The 16,291-nt window shown below is 31.9% G+C and overlaps 1 long non-coding RNA gene across 1 annotated transcript; it reads left to right on the top strand.

The window, feature by feature from the left end:
* The first annotated feature begins 14,336 nt into the window (after nucleotides 1-14,336).
* Nucleotides 14,337-15,792, top strand: LOC126707481 (uncharacterized). The gene is made up of 2 exons (XR_007648974.1): nucleotides 14,337-14,501; nucleotides 15,458-15,792. It is a non-coding gene; the product is annotated as an uncharacterized LOC126707481 (long non-coding RNA).
* Nucleotides 15,793-16,291: the final 499 nt, after the last annotated feature.

Raw genomic sequence — 16,291 nt, 5'->3', positions numbered from 1 at the left:
AGTATGTCCTTTATAACTGTATGTGGGTGGTCACAACTGTTTATTCTCATGCTGTTGTAAATGACTTTGACTTTACTACAGTGAATGCACATGCTGCCTAGCGGGCTGTCACAGATTGAAAGTACTGCATTCTCTTGAATTTTCTTATGGCTTCCTGTGGATGCATTTAAGAATTTATTTCTAAGAAACCATTATAGGGTACTCCCTAAGTTGCCCTTTCAATTTTACTAATCCTCATACATGCACCATTATGTAAGAATCTTCTCAATCTTGCCCTTTTAATTCCAGATGCAGTTTTTGTAGTGCATGATCTTTTACACTATACTTGATTGTTTTTGAGAGAAACACTATGTTTGATTGTAGTTGGGGGAGGAAGAAAAAACAAAGTGGGAAAAGAAAAATGCTTTCCTCTTGTCTGTTTGGAAGTAGGGAGGGAAAAAAGAAAAGAAAAGAACATATTTGATATTTCTTTTGTTTGGTTTCCAAAGGGAAGAGAAATTGAAGGGAAAATATGTATTTTTACTTTAATGCCCCAATGAAGTAAAGAGAGTGAAAACTCGGGGGGAAAAAGGAAATTTCATAGTTTGTTAATGGTGGAGCTTGGACATCTGGAACTTTTTTCCTTGCATTTCTCTCCATTTATGCTCAGTTTGGAATGATGATAAATGGTGGGCTCTGACATATTTGTTTTCTCTCAATTTTTAGTTCTTTTACCTTCTCTTATGAGATGGTCTCATGAAAAATCTCAATTACAATATGTGGGATTTGTAAATATTGTAAGAAAGATGTATTATATAACCATCTTACAAGATAATTTTCCCAACCAAAGAGAAGAAGTTGTATTTTCAACTTTCCCTTTTCTCGTTTTTCCTTGGTCATGTGTTGCAAGTCTTAAGTTTGCTTTTTTAAGATAGGTTCTAAACTTTATTGAACAATTTACTTTGTTTGGTACTAGAATTGAAGGTCATCTTTCTGCCAAAAACAAAAGGGGGAAAAATGGAAGGTCATCAGTTGTGTTTAAAGGTATCTTGCATCCTCCAAGACAGCACCAGCTTCATAATAATGCATAATTTTTTTTTTTTTTGATAGAAAAAGGAAATTCATAGAAAGTTAAAGAACAGCCAAAGTCTCGGGACAATGCCTTTTTTAAGTACATCCCCATCAAATTTGAATCATAGATAAGCCCACACGTGAGATTATCACACAAACAGTAATCTATATTTTCTTGAGATCTCATCCTAGCTAAAGCCATCAGCATATCTATTAGCTTCGCAAATGCAGTGGCTAAATCGAACCTAGGAAAGTTGAGAAACCAACTACCTTCATAATGAATCATTTTTACAAAGTTAAACCATGGTAGTACGTCTCAAATAAGGGATGACCATAGAAGTTAAGGCAACGGTAAAAGACGAATGTTGAAATATATTATTCTTGTTATGATGCACTAAAAATTTTATGACTATATCTTTTATTACTCTATTTTCTACGACTATTCTACGTGGTTGATTGTGAATGATGGAGAAAAAATGGTAGATTTATATAAAAGTGACAAGCAAACAGTCACAATTTGTCACGTATAATAGTTGTAGTAAAGGTTATGATTTTAAAATAACTTTGTGATGCACAACACACCACAAAGTAGGTTCTTCTCAAGAAGCTTTTCAATGAGCAATGCAACATACCAAAAAAAAAAAAAAATCACAAGCTTAGTTGGTTTTCATCTGAATCCACTACTTACATTATTTTTTAAGCTACTACTCATATTGACGGAGGTAAAAAATTTTGTCAAAATTTTAGTGTCATACATAACATAATCAATCATTTCATTTCTACACATGTTCACGACTTTCTCCTACCATAAAAAAATAATTCACATCTTTAAGCTGGATGCCACAAATCATCTGTGCTAGTCTGGTTATAGACCTTGTGACTTGTGTGGCATATGTATGTGTTTGGTGACACTGATTCTAATGACATAGTGTTGTCTATATATTTTTTTAATAAGTAAGGAATATGGTAAACAAAAAAAAAGGGGGAGAGTCGGAGAGACCAAAACCTTATCTTGGACTTGGGAAGAGATGTTTATGAGCTCACCCCAAGAGCTTCCCAACTAGCAAGATTATGGGGCAAAAAAAATTAAATTCCCTGTTTACAAAACAAAAATCCCAACAAGCAAGGGAATTTAAAGCAATAAAAAACAAAAGGATTAAAAGGGAAAGAAACTCTAGAGTAAGTGTAGAAGATTGTTGGGAAACTTCTATCACTCTTTGCTAGTCCCGTTCAAGTAGAACAAGACCGTGGAAGGAGGACAACATGAGTGCCAAAAACGCGGCGTGAGCTTCACCAAGAAGGGGATCCAGAGGGGGCAGCAACCAAGTAGTCTAATAGCAATATCAAAGTTTGAAATTTGATGTCCTATTTAGGGGTTTGAATCAAACCCACCAATGAAATTGACCCAATCCAACCAAATGCCTCAAGTAATTAGTTTTCGTGGGTTTGGTAGGTTTGAAATTTTTACTTTCAACCTCAGGTCGAGTTTACTTTAGGTTGACAAATTTTTCAACTCATCTAACCTACCCAACATGTATATAAGTTTATTTTAATACTCTTATTTTATTTTTTTAGTTTGTTGATTTTGGTATTTTGAGAATTAATCATGATGAACTAACTAGATTGTATATTTTTACTATATCCTTCGTATAGAGGTTGGAGAGAGTGACTTATGCAAAATTTCAAAAATATCAAAGTTCAATAGCTATGTCATCAATCAAATGTTTAAATTCCAAATTTTTGTGGTATAAAATTATGTATACAAAATAAATTTATTGATCGAATAATAAATAATATTGAATTTTAACTAAATTTGACATGCAAATGTAATCCAAATTCACAACTAATAAAAGAATATATAAGAAGTTTGAAAGATTTCTCTCTAAATTAGTTTAGAGAGAAACCTTATTCTATAATTTAACCATGTTATAAAAATTTTAATTATTTATTAGAAATATTGTTTAAGTAATAGATGAAATTAGCCCAAAATTTCATTCATCAAAAGACCAAATTAAAAAAAAAAAAAAAAAAAAAAAAAAAAAAAAAAAAAAAACAAAACAAAACAAAACAAAACAAAAAATAGCCCAATTTTTTTTAAGACATAAAATATGTATGAACCATTCATTAACCCAACCAAACCTAATCCAACCATGTGCGTTGAGTTGAGTTAGTTTCTGAACATGCAATAAATTAGGTGGGGTTGAAGTTCTCAACCTAACAGATTAAAAATCATCTCTACCGTTAGAGCAATCGCATTAGTATGTCTAAAAGATTCTGTTTATTTTATACAAAAAAAAATTATTTTTTCTATTTTACACCATAACTTTTACAAAATACACACATCAATTTATCTATTATACACATTTTTTTATTAAAATAATATTTTTCCTCACTTTTTCTATTATTTCTCACCTACCCCACCTAACACTTACTTCTTTTTTCTCACCTAACACTTACTTATTTTTCCTCTGAGAGACTGAATATACTCCCTTCTTCTTCTTCTTGTCCTTATTTCTATCTCCCTCTCTCTTTCTTCTCCTTCTTTTTTTCTTTTTTTTTTTTTTTTTTTTTTTGAGTATCTTTTTCTTTCCTCTTCTTCTTTTACAATTTGGGTTTTATACTTTTATTATAGACAATGATTTTGGGTTGGGTTTGATTAAGGGCAGTGATTTTGGACTGAGAAAGCAAAATTTTGGTTTGGGTTTTTCTTTCCTCTTCTTCAGCATCTTCTTCTTTCTTTCTTCTCCTTCTCCTTCTTCTTTTTTCAATTTCGGTTTGATTATTTATATGAATTTATATATGGGTTTGATGAATTTGGATCTAGATTTAGGGTCCATTTGGATACAGCTAAAAATTGAAAACTGAAAACGCTGTAGCAAAATAATTTTTAAATATGTGAATAGTATCGTGAGACTCATTTTTAATGAAAAAATTACTGAAAAGTGAAATTTTTGGGTCTATAAATAGTACATGATGTGCATTGATTGGCTGAAAAAGTTAAAAAAAGTCAAATTTTGCAGTTACTATTCATTGAACAGTACATGAACAGTAACCACAAGTCTAAAAAACGCGTGAAAGCCAAAAAAAAAAAAAAAAAAAAAAAGGAAAAAACGCAAACGCAAACGCGCTACTTTTCAGCTCAATCCAAACTAAGCCTTAAAACGATTTTGATGATTTTGTGGTGTGTCCGTGTTGTTGTGGTGGTGGTTGGCAGTACTAGGTTGCAATGGTGGTGGTTAGCGATGCTAGGTTGTTGTGATTTTCGACTTCTTCTTCTTCTTCTTGGCATTGAAGAGTGGGTGAGAGAGAGAGAGCCTAACAAGGCAAGAGAGAGGAGAGAAAAAAAAATATAAAATAATAAATAAAAAAGTTACAGTAACTGTGCATATATGCACGATTACTGTAGCAATTGTACATAAATGCATAATTTTACACCCACTGATGTGGGATTTTTTTGCTTAAAATGTGTAAAATGAGTAACTTTTTCTATTTTACAAGATTTTACCCATACTGATGCTAATTTTTGTTATTTAACAAAACAAGTTTTTTTTCTTTTCTTTTCTTTTTTTCTTTAATGTTAGTTTTTAGCTTTTGTTACACATTTAGTATAAAAATTACCAAAAGTTATATCTATTGTATTATATTAACTAATAACTATGAGATACCCGGGACACTAAAGTATCAAAGCGTATATAATCATATATGATCCATACATCTTGTGCAAATAAAGTTATCATATCCTGTACAAGTCCTTAAGGTTTAATGGGTTAAATTTCATCAATTTTTTGTCTCGGTGATAAAAGTGCCAATATTGGAAATCTTGACCCCCAAATTTTCTTAATCTTAAAAATGTCACCCGGCTTTCAGAATCCATTGTTTTTCTTTGCTTTGCTTTACAGCAGAGACAAATTTTCGGCATCAAAATTTAAAAAGTTGTTTGATAATATTGTTGTACTAAAATTATTTAAGTTTTTTAAAAAACTATATAAATAAAAATATATTATAAAAATACATATTATATTATTTAAACAACAACTGTCGTTTAAATTCTCCTGCCTGCCAAACACGCCCCCCCCCCCCCCCCCCCCCCTAAACTTTAGGTTCAATGAGCTGCTAGTTTTTTTTTCTCTCTGCTGAGCCATCACAATAAAACAGCCTTTTCCTGACAATTATAAAACTTATGCGACTGAAACTGAATGATACTTCTTCCTTTTTAACCTTTTTTTAATGTTTGGTAACAAGTAACGTAAGGAAACTACAAAATGCTTAATTATCAACTTATTGACTGCATAAGATGGACAAGGACAAGTATCCGAGGCAAGCACTTAACCATGGCATATTTGAAACTACTACTGAACAAGAAACTGAATTATGATAAACGAGATTAATATATAATGGAGCATCGTCATAAACTGCCAACTTGTTTTAATTTAAATCCCCCACAAAACAAAAATAAAAACAAAAAATTGCCAACTTAGTTTGCCAGTGTCTTCCAGACTATAAACAAGAAAGAGAAGACCATAGAACATTAATAAAAACTTAAAATTACAGTAGTTTATTGAAATATTACAGATTACAACTTACAGACAATATATACATCTTGTATACATGGTCTAACATTATAATGTAAAGCTCAGGAGGAATAGCGAGAAAGTGATAAGATGGGAGGTTTGGTCAAGACAAGAATAAAAATCATAAACAAAAACAGATTAGAAAATGGCTATAACAATAAAATAAAAATAAAAAAGCCTTGCAAGGTCAAGAAAAAAGATCTTGCAAGAAGAGAGAGAGAGAGAGAGAAAAGCTCAGTTAGGATAGCACCATCAAAACCCTACGGTTTTCTTCCTTCTCCATTTGTGGTGGAAGCCAAGGGGCAGGTGTTTCCTCTCACGATTCTTAGGCCTCATGTTTGATTCCCAATAGGGAAGAGATTGTTGACCAGCAAAGACCGAGAGCATTTTGATAAGGAAAAGACAGGCATGGAATGACTGTGAGGACACAATGTCTATAAGGTGTGCTATGAAGTGATATAATTGTGCAAGAAGAGCATACTTTCTGAAGAGATGGATGGAGTTTATATAGAGAAAAATGAGTGGGAAATAAATGAGAATAAGAAAGGACTGACATTCCAAATATGCTTATTTTTTTTTTTTTTGAGGGTGTTCCAAATATGCTTATGGTTCCTTTTTTTTTTTTTTTTTTTAAATTAAAATAAAACCACGAAATAGTGTACCCAAAAGTAGTGAAACAATGCCTTCTCTCTCTTTAATGACGATGTTATGTTAGAGCAACCGCAGGTATAAAAGTTTCTTTCTATTTATTTTTTATATTTTACACATTTATTTTTACAAAACATTTACATTAGTCTAATTATTCTATATATTTATTTAATAAAATATTCATTCTTTTACAATTTTTTATTATTTCCTCACTCACTACTCCTCTCTCTCACATACCCAACACTAACAAAAAAATACTAAAATATTAAATGCATAATTTTACATCCACTGATGCAGATATTTTTTGGTTAAAATGTGCATATCTCAACACTTTTTCTATTTTGCACTATTTTGCATTTACTAATGTAAGTACTCTTAGAATTATTGTAATTTTATATCAAAAAAAGGCTAAAAACATGAATTATTTTATAAATGGATTGAACAAGTGATTATTGTTAAGTAAAAAAAATAATATTAGTAATGGATGAGATAAAAACTAGTAAAAATTTGCTATATCATTAAAAATATTGTAAATAATTTGTGACCATAGTATCACACCATTTACAAACCTACGTGTTTATGATGAAAAATAATTAAGATATTATTTTATTAAAATTCATTAATTATATTTATTATCAAATTACTTTATAAAATTCATATAATAAATTGAGTTGTGTTAACAGGTACTATAAACACCAAAATTTGTGTTAAAATTTTTGATTTTTTGTCAACATTTTGTCTTTGCTTGTTAACCTTTTCCTAATAAATTTTATAATAGTAAATAGAATTTTCTTACATAAATAATGTTCGAGGTATATTCCAAATTTTATAACATATATTTTACAATATTGATTCGACGTAAATTATTATTGAAAACAAAATTGGTGATTGATTTGAGAGAAATGGGTTGGGATAGTACAGAGAAAAAATGATCCATTAGTATAGTACAAGTACTACTATTTATATATTAAAAAATAAAAGTAGAGATATGGGATTATTAACAGAAAATTGGTGATTGATGTGAGAGAAGGAGGTGGGGTTAGTTCACAGAGACAGCTCTGTTAGTAATGTGACTTAACCATCTCTGTCCCTCTCGTCTGTCTTCACTCTTCACATCTTTTACCCTCTCAGATACGTAAATCCGAAAGAATAAGAAGAAGCATGGGAACTCGGAATTTCAAGTTTTTGAAAAAAACAGAAGAAAAAAAAAGGTTCAAACAGTGTCTGTAATTCTGTATGGACTATGGAGTGCAAATTGCAATGAATATGAGAGAAAGTTAATTAATAGTTGCAGTCTTTGCGGTGTCTTTTTGTTAGCTCTCTTTCCTCCTCTCTTGTCTAAGGCGACATCTTTGACTAGCTCTAGAGACTAGTCCTTACAAATTTGTCTTTATGATCCTCATGCCATGTTCCATTTCTAATACTATTCTTTAAACACGTTCTTCTCCCTTCAAGTGTACGTGTACAGGTTGATGAGGTATATATCTCATGTTTATATACCTGCCAGGCTGCCAAAAGATAGAGGTTCTCATGAACTTCTCATGCAAAAGATTTTCTTATAAAGTAATAACTAGAAGTGTTAAACAGCTAGCTGACAATGACCTTGAAATTTATGTCTTTGAGTTGATCAGTTGAACAGAAAATGCTAATTATTACCAGTCAAAAATGCGAAACAATCACTGAGAAAACCTTCAAAAAGTGCACTCTGTGTATTTACATCTCATCATTATAACATATCATAATTGGTTTCTTAGAGCAATTATATCAGTAGTTGCAAAAATTTACAAAATACAAAAAGTACTCAATTTTATACATTCTAATTTAAAAAACATCCATATTAGTATTTGTAAAAATGTGTAAATATACAAAACTACTTTGCACTCTCATTTCTCTTCTTCTCACAACAAAGAAAGAAAAAGGTGCGTGAGTACCATATGGGTAGTGGTTTGTTTAATATAATAAAAAATTAAAGAAATATTATTATTTAAATAAAATAAATGATAAAATAGATGAATTGATAGGGGTATTTTATAAAAATGAATGTGTAAAATAGAAAAAAAAAAGTTTTTTTTTTTTTTTTTTGTAAAATAGATAAAAAATTTCTTGTAAAAGTGGTTGCTCTTATAATCTTATGTCACACTCTTCCACGTTTTATACACACTCCATTAAAATTGTGTTTTCAGTCCCTATGTCAATAAATAATTTTATTTTATTGCATACTCTATGCATTACTGTTTTGAAGCCTTGATTTCAGTCCATGTCATTATGTGTACCTGTGGTGTATAATAAAAAATGTGTTGTCATTACTCTTTGTCACTCTTTGTGACATGAACCTTTCGAATATAAAAAATGATGTTATGTACCGAAAGTCCATGCATGGCCATAACAGCGACTTCTCGAACATATGAGTCCAACAAGGGGTAATGCAACACGGTGTCCAATGTTGGATAGACTGCAAAACAATATCTTTTGATGCCCTTTTAAAGGGTGAGAAAAAACATAAAACAGCTTTGCAAATAAAAGCTGCCTTATTTTACACAAACTCACAGATTGAGAGTTCTCTCTTTTCTTTTCCATTGTTCTTTCCCACCACCAATACTTTCTTCTTGTTTATAGGTTTTTTTTAATTATTTTCTTCTTGTTGTGTTGTTGCTTCACTCGTGGAGGAAGGAGATAAGAAAGGAGCACCAGCAATTATTCCAGTGTGACAGACAATACGAAACAAGGAAAATTTTTTAATCCACTCTCCCACAACAAAGGTTCCCTTCAAATCTACAATTCAAATCAATCACATTGGCAAATAGGTGGGAAGAGATTAGACTTTAGAGTGTGGAAAAGAAACAATGAAAAGAGCGCGTGTGGGGGGGGGGGGGGGGGGTATGAGATGGATAGGATCTTCATGAATATGTCAGTCAGCTTTTAATCTTGATAATCATCACGACCTTTGTGACGGGACAACACATAGTCAATCCATCACACACACAAACAAAAGTCTCACTCTCTCTCTCTCTCTCTCTCTCTCTTCACAGACTGTACTTTTTATCTTTTTTACTTTCTACTTCATGTTTGCAGCCACCTACGTAAGAAATATTTGAATATGCTAGTATATTGCTGTGTTTGCTGTGCTGTGTACTGAAATCTGATACCCACTGCATGCATGTGTGTGACTTAGCTAATTCCATCTTACAAATTAATGGCTCTCTGATGTCGTTCTCATATCTTTTAAGCTTTGCATGGTTGTGGTCAAGGGTAATAAAAGTGTAACTTTCTGTTTTTGTGAATGTGCTGTGGATGAGAGGTTGTAGTCCATCTTAATTTCTTTCCTCAGAGTCGGGTGGAGGAGTGAACTGTGTATTAAATGTCTGCCATGGAAGTCTTCATTGGCCCCATGAATTGGAAAAAATAAAGTCGAGACACATGTGTGCCCTTGTTAACCGTAGCTTAATTGGTAGTGAAATTTGAACCTACAAAGAGAGGATGTGCCTTGTTGCTTGGGCAATGGTGTGCCCAAGCATGCATTCCTCCACGGTCTTTGTCACTTGGACCAAGTCACTTATTAGTGTGGACCAAGTGACCAACCAAAAGTCTTCCTACTACTTGTTATTCTATTACTATTAATTAGGCCTTTTTTTTCTCTTTTTTTAATGGATGTACATTAAAACGAATTGAAAGTGATAATTACAAAACTAAAAGCTTGTACAAACCTCATTGGCAAAAGAGAGAACAAGGGTTGGAATGACCCATTTACAAGCTAACCTCCCAAGGAAGTAGGAACCCAACAAAACTAAAAATAAAAAATGGGAAGAGATTGTCCAAAAGATTAATGGACCAAGCCTAATAACTAAAGGCAAAATTTTCTAAGTACCTAGAAGAAGGGGACAGTCATCCAAGAGAATGGACAAAGCCTACCTATTGGCAACAATGTTTTCTAAGTTACTAAGATGGAAGAGAAGCTCTTCCAAAATAATGGACAGAGCTTATTAATAGAATATCCTTGTAGTCACCCCTTTTATTTCGGCCGATATCCAAGGTCCCCTTTTCTAATGATGTACACAATCTCTACCACAATGATCTGACATATATCATGTGTTAAGCCCAAAAATTTATTTCTCGAGACACAAACTCATTTTTAAGCCCATTTCATAACTTACTGACTAGAGCAGTGTACACCATTTTCAGGCCGGTGTACAAGCATTTGAAATTGGCGTAGGCCACTTTGACTTAGAGGCAAGAACCCTAAAAATCACTCAATTTCTATATTGTGATCAATACATTCATGTCAACAAGTTGACCAACTTGGTAGGAGTAAAAGGCTTTATGAATGAACATGTTAAATCTCTCTTTCCCAAGGCCCAAAATAGACCAAGCCTAGTTATTTTGGGCCCGTTATTTGTACCTATTTTTTTAGTGTCCTATGTGACTATGTCCATATAAAACCAATAGAGGTTTTGAGGGATTGCGGTATTGAGAGGCAAATGGGTCAATTAAAGCTTATACATGGGCCTGAGAGGAGGACTTTGCAAAGTGGGCTTGGAGCACTTGCAAGATCCAAAGCCCATGAGCAAGCCCACGTGCAAGCCATAAGTTTAACTAAAAATAACTTTAATTAACAATCGGTTTTATTTCCCTTCCTTCTCAGCCTAATTAATTAAAGCTATGAAAAAGCCATCTGGCCTCATTTAATTAATGATAATTGACAAGATCCTTCAAATTTAAAAAATTCTTAAGTGATCATTTCTTCCAAGGAAAGCATAATGAAGTTGGTTTAGCTAACCAAATTACCCTGAATTGTCATCAAACTAAATTCTAGCAACCAAAAGACTTTCCCATTGCTTAATTAAAGCAAATCATTAATCACGTCTCATCTACCCTCAACTGACCGTGTTTATGATATTTTATTTATAATCAATCCTTTCTTATCAAGACATCAGATTTGTGGTGGGTTCCAGTTAGCTCAATAGGTAAAGTCTCTAATGGTTGTATAAGAGATCTAGGGTTCAATCCCTATCTACACCAAAAACTGATTGGTGTCTTGGTTTGATGATAAAGAACTATCTTCAGGAGCGGACGCGATAAATTGAAACTTTCTTAAAAAAAAAAAAAAAGACATCATATTTGTGAGGGTTATTGTGTGTGTGCGCATGCGCACACGCATATGTACTGTTAACTCCGCAATTCGAATCTTTTTCTATACGCGTGCTAACTCCGCAGCTCGAATCGTTTTCACCCTAGACTCTCAAGTATTTTGTGCATGAAAATGTACCAATTCAACTACAAGGCCCTTGATTGTTGATACAATGTTTATTTTATGACATATTGTTATCTAATAAGTATAAAAACACACCAAAATTGATAACAAATTTCACAATTGTCTGAGGTGGCAAGTTTTGAATGGTGAATAATAAAGTAATGTCAACGGTGATAGTGGGTCCATATGAGAATCAATAATAATCTATCAACTCAGCAATTATAAAATTGATCTCAAAAATTGTTATATGTGTAGCATTGCTCTTTTATTATCCTGTGACATGTTATATTATATATAAACATATTTTGATTTTTATGTTCAAGTCTTCTGCATTTGTTACTGGGTTGTGGTGTCATGGTGTGCTATGTTATTAAGTGCTGCGAGTCTTTTCTAAAAAAAAAAAGAAAAAAAAGAAAGAAAGTGCTGTGCGTTAATAATTAATCTGTTGTTGGGAATGAAAGAGAAATGTGGCATGTGATTAAGTGCTGTGTGTCTTACCCAGAGCCAAAAAAAAAAAAAAAAGGTGCTGTGTCTTACACAGGCCAGACTGTGCATTTTGTAAACTTGTGACCAATTGTGAGGTGGATTAATGTAGGTTATTGTGTTGCCAGTGCCATTTAATAAATGCTTTTCAGATTAACTCAATTAATTTTATCAACACTTTGCATATTTGTGTCGTCAATGCTGAAAATGCATTTGGGAATAGCACTTCACAGTTCACGCACCAAATTCATCAACTCCTTCACAGAGAAATTGCCAAGTGCCGGTTTTTCATTTTTGTTTTTCCCTTTTTCATTACTCTTAATCCATCAGCATAACCTTTTGAAATTATCAAAAAAAAATTTAGCTCAATTGGGTTTAAATCTCCTCTCTTCCATTAGAACTATCAATATATATATATATATATATATAGAAATAACCTTTCGAAATTAAATCTAACTTAACTACCCCAAAAAAGTTATAACATTTATTTTCTGCCATTTTATCAAAACAACTTATTTCAATAGAAGATATGATAATTAAAGCGTTTGCATTAGTCCATACAAAATTGCTTAAATGCAAAATTTTGGTCAATCAACCTTAAAAATCATCAAACATTAGTCCATGTAATTTTAACACATTGGTCTATGTGAGGTTATGTATTTTTTCATTTTAGCACACTAGTTTGTGTAAAGTTAAGTATTTTTTTTTCTTTTTAGCTACAATAGTCATGTAAATTTGCAAGGCTAATGTAGGTTTGTATATGTATTTTTTTTATATATATATTCTTTGTGTCTCCTGAGAATAAATGGAGTGGATGCTGGTTGTAACTTGTGATATGTGAAGAGAGAGAAACAATTAAAAAAATATGAAAAATTAATATTTTAATAAAATAGACAATAAAATAAATAATATGATGTGAATGTTTTAAAATAATTGATTATGTAAAATTGAAAAAATAAGTTCTTAGTTAACATAGACATAATTTTTGCATGACTGATGCAAATCTCTTGAAAAAGTAATTTATGAAAGAAAAATATGAGTGTGACAGTGAAAAATGTACTAGTATTTAGAACATCAACATCAACTGTGCTAAACAAATTATATTTTCATATATCAAAAAATTACTTTACCTATTTTAACACACCATTTTATAATTGATATTCTATTTTTTCATACAACACATTAAAATAATATATACAACACATTAAAATAACCTAAAAAAACTCATTCAATATAAAAAAACAAATAAAAAAAAATTCAAAACCCAAAGCTGCCACCACCACCACCACTACCTATAGCCCACCACTAGATCGGAGCCCCACCACTACCCACCCATCGGATCGGAACCCCACCACTATCCACTACCCACGACATGGCGTAGCAGATCAACGACATGGGGTGGTAAATTGAAGGTGGCTAAGGAAGAGAGTGAGAGAAGAAGAGAGGAAGACAATGAGAGAGAAGTATGAGACTCCGAGAAGCAATCTAGGAAGCACAAGTGTGGATTTGGGTTTGGGTGTGAGTGCAATGCGGCAACATGACAATTTTTTAAAAAGTAGGACACCGATGCAATGAGATACATTTATTAATTAATTATTAAATATATATTTTCTACGTATTGCTAAGCATTTTTTTTTCAGAACCATTTTTTTTCCATATAATAGTAAACATATATTAATTTAAGAGTAATAGTAGATAATAAAATGAATACATAACCATTACATGATGTTCATAAATTAGAATATAATATTGAAATTTTGAAACTAAAACTAAATAAAAGATAAGTTTGAAATTAAAGTTTTTTTTTTTAATTTCTTATTTTATAAGTATTTGGGCCATATCGGGTTCTATTTCGGATCATTTAGAATTGTTTTAAACCGAATTAGGCTGCGTCCTAAAAAAAAAAAAAAAATTGACCTAGGATGCATCCCACCAATGGGTGCGTCTACCACCGAGGACACGTCCTACTGGTGGGTGCGTCAACCAAAATAGCTCACTTGTGTTTCCTTGGAAGCAATAGAAAAGGAGAGATAGATACATGGAGTAAAGAGAAAAGTTTAATAAAATAATCATAAATAATTAAACTTTTTTTTTTATGTGATAAATAATTATACTTTTGACCATATAATTCCATTATACTAATGCAGTTTGGTAGAATTGTTAGAAATCTGGGGATTTGGATCCTGTCATTAGAAATGGAGAGTGTCCAGTTAAGGGCTGAGATTGATTTAATATAAATCCATGGCCTAAAATCTGCCACGTCATTTAAAAGTACTAACAGGAGACTTAACTGAGTAAAAAGCTAAACTAACCTTAGTTTCAACGTCTAGGTTTTCTTCTCTAACTCTGTATCCCTCTCCTCTCTATTTCTCTCTCCCTCCCATCAAACCCAGCAATGGTTAAGCTTCTTCAGCTCTCCTTGCACCCACACACAGTTGTGCACCAACTGTGTTTCAGCCATCCACCTCTATTTCTAAAGGAAATTTTGATATCAAATTTATGTATTTTTTTCCCTTTTCTTTTCTTGTTTTCTTTGCCAAGATCATCCCTTTCTTTCATTTATAGCACGAAGTATTATGCTTTTCTTTAATTGAAATTCTTTTCCTTCTTTGTTATAGATTTGGGGTAATTGTAGTTGGTGTATGAGTCTTTCTCTGTTTTTTTTTTCTTTAATTTTTATTTTGTTTACCGAACCCTTGGATATCTTTTTGTTTCACTTTTGATTGGCTAGATGATTGAGTTTTATTATTAAGCATAAAGCTTGATGATTTTTCTTGGGTTTTAAAATTGGGTTATTGGCGGGACTGATTTGAATGCTAATGTAAGTTTGGTAGTCATCAGATCATAGTCGCAACTTGAAATAAGCTTTCATATGTAATTGCTTCTTTTTAGGATACCCCTTTACTTATATGGACAATAAGGATAGATGATAGAAATAAGTAACCACACGCTTAATGGCTTTTAGTTATCAATTATTGAGCTAAAATCTTTATTTTTGTTGTCATTGTATGAGTATTCTACTAGATTTGGTAGTGTTTGTACCCCTTCCTTTGTAGACATTGTTAATAATTTGAATTTTAGACTGTATTGTGAGTGAAAGCTGATAAAAGTTTTAGTTTATTTTAGTTTTTAGCTTCTTTTTGGTATTATTTATGGGTTTGGTTACACTTTTTGGTACTACTTATGGGTCTCATTGTACTATTCAGTTAAGTTTTAACTTCTTTTTTTTTTTACACTTTCAGCAAAAATTTATCAGTTTAAGCTAAAAAGTTTTGGTTTATAATTATTAGAGGGAGTCTATGTATGCTGCTTGTATACACTTATCCAAAAAAAAATGTATGATGCTTGTATATAAATTTTCCTGTTTACTAATACAGTTTGTATCACTTGATTCACTTGTCAAATAATAAGGCTTACTGGTATCATCTCTTTCGTGGTTTGGTTTTGGTGTTTGTAGGAATTGATTATTTGAGGAATCCTCTTGGTATTGATTGGATCCATCTTGTTGCATGACTACCGATTTGCAGTTGAACTCAACTCTCTACCAATTGAGCCAAATATCTGTGAAATTAGTCTTAAGTGGAGTGCATAGGATGGTGCACATAGTCAAGCCATTTTTCTAGCTTAGGATGCTGTTTTTCTAATTTAGAATCATGTTTTGTAATCTTTGACATAAGTTGTGGACAAATGCTCTAATGGTTGTTTATATACCAATTGGTTTGGTAATGGTGTACTAGTGTTTTGAGTATACTTTATACATTTGAATATATGGAATTAGGATACATTTCAGGTACATAGCTTGTTTTGAAGCACAAGATGACCATAAAAAGAAAAATCCTCCAAATAAGATTCATGAATGGAAACAACAGAAGCTACTACCAGAAATCTTGCTTGTTAAATACATAAGATAAGAAACTCTTATCACTTATACAAGAGTTGCAAAAGAAATTCAACATGAAACCATTCAAGGTTCACGTTTTCAACAAAGAAAGCAATCTTCAAATCAAATACATATAATAATTCCTGCTGAGTTACAAATACTTGCTCAACTTTTGGGAAGTTTCTCTATCTTCACCTAGATCTCTTTTATACTTCCCACTAAGGCTTTACCACCGCACCCTAGTTGTTGGTTTATAACAATATGAGCCTGATTTCTTCACTTCACTCACCACAAAATCCAAGCCCTGTAACACAAAATAGGAAATCAAAGTACATGTCAATTGCTATGAATTTATAGTCATTGAAGCCATAACAACATGATTGTGACAATAAACAACCTTTTTCACCACTA

Source organism: Quercus robur, chromosome 2, assembly GCF_932294415.1.
Source record: "Quercus robur chromosome 2, dhQueRobu3.1, whole genome shotgun sequence".
NCBI lineage: Eukaryota > Viridiplantae > Streptophyta > Magnoliopsida > Fagales > Fagaceae > Quercus > Quercus robur.
Note: the sequence above shows the minus strand (reverse complement) of the source record. Positions and strands in the feature narration are given on the sequence as shown.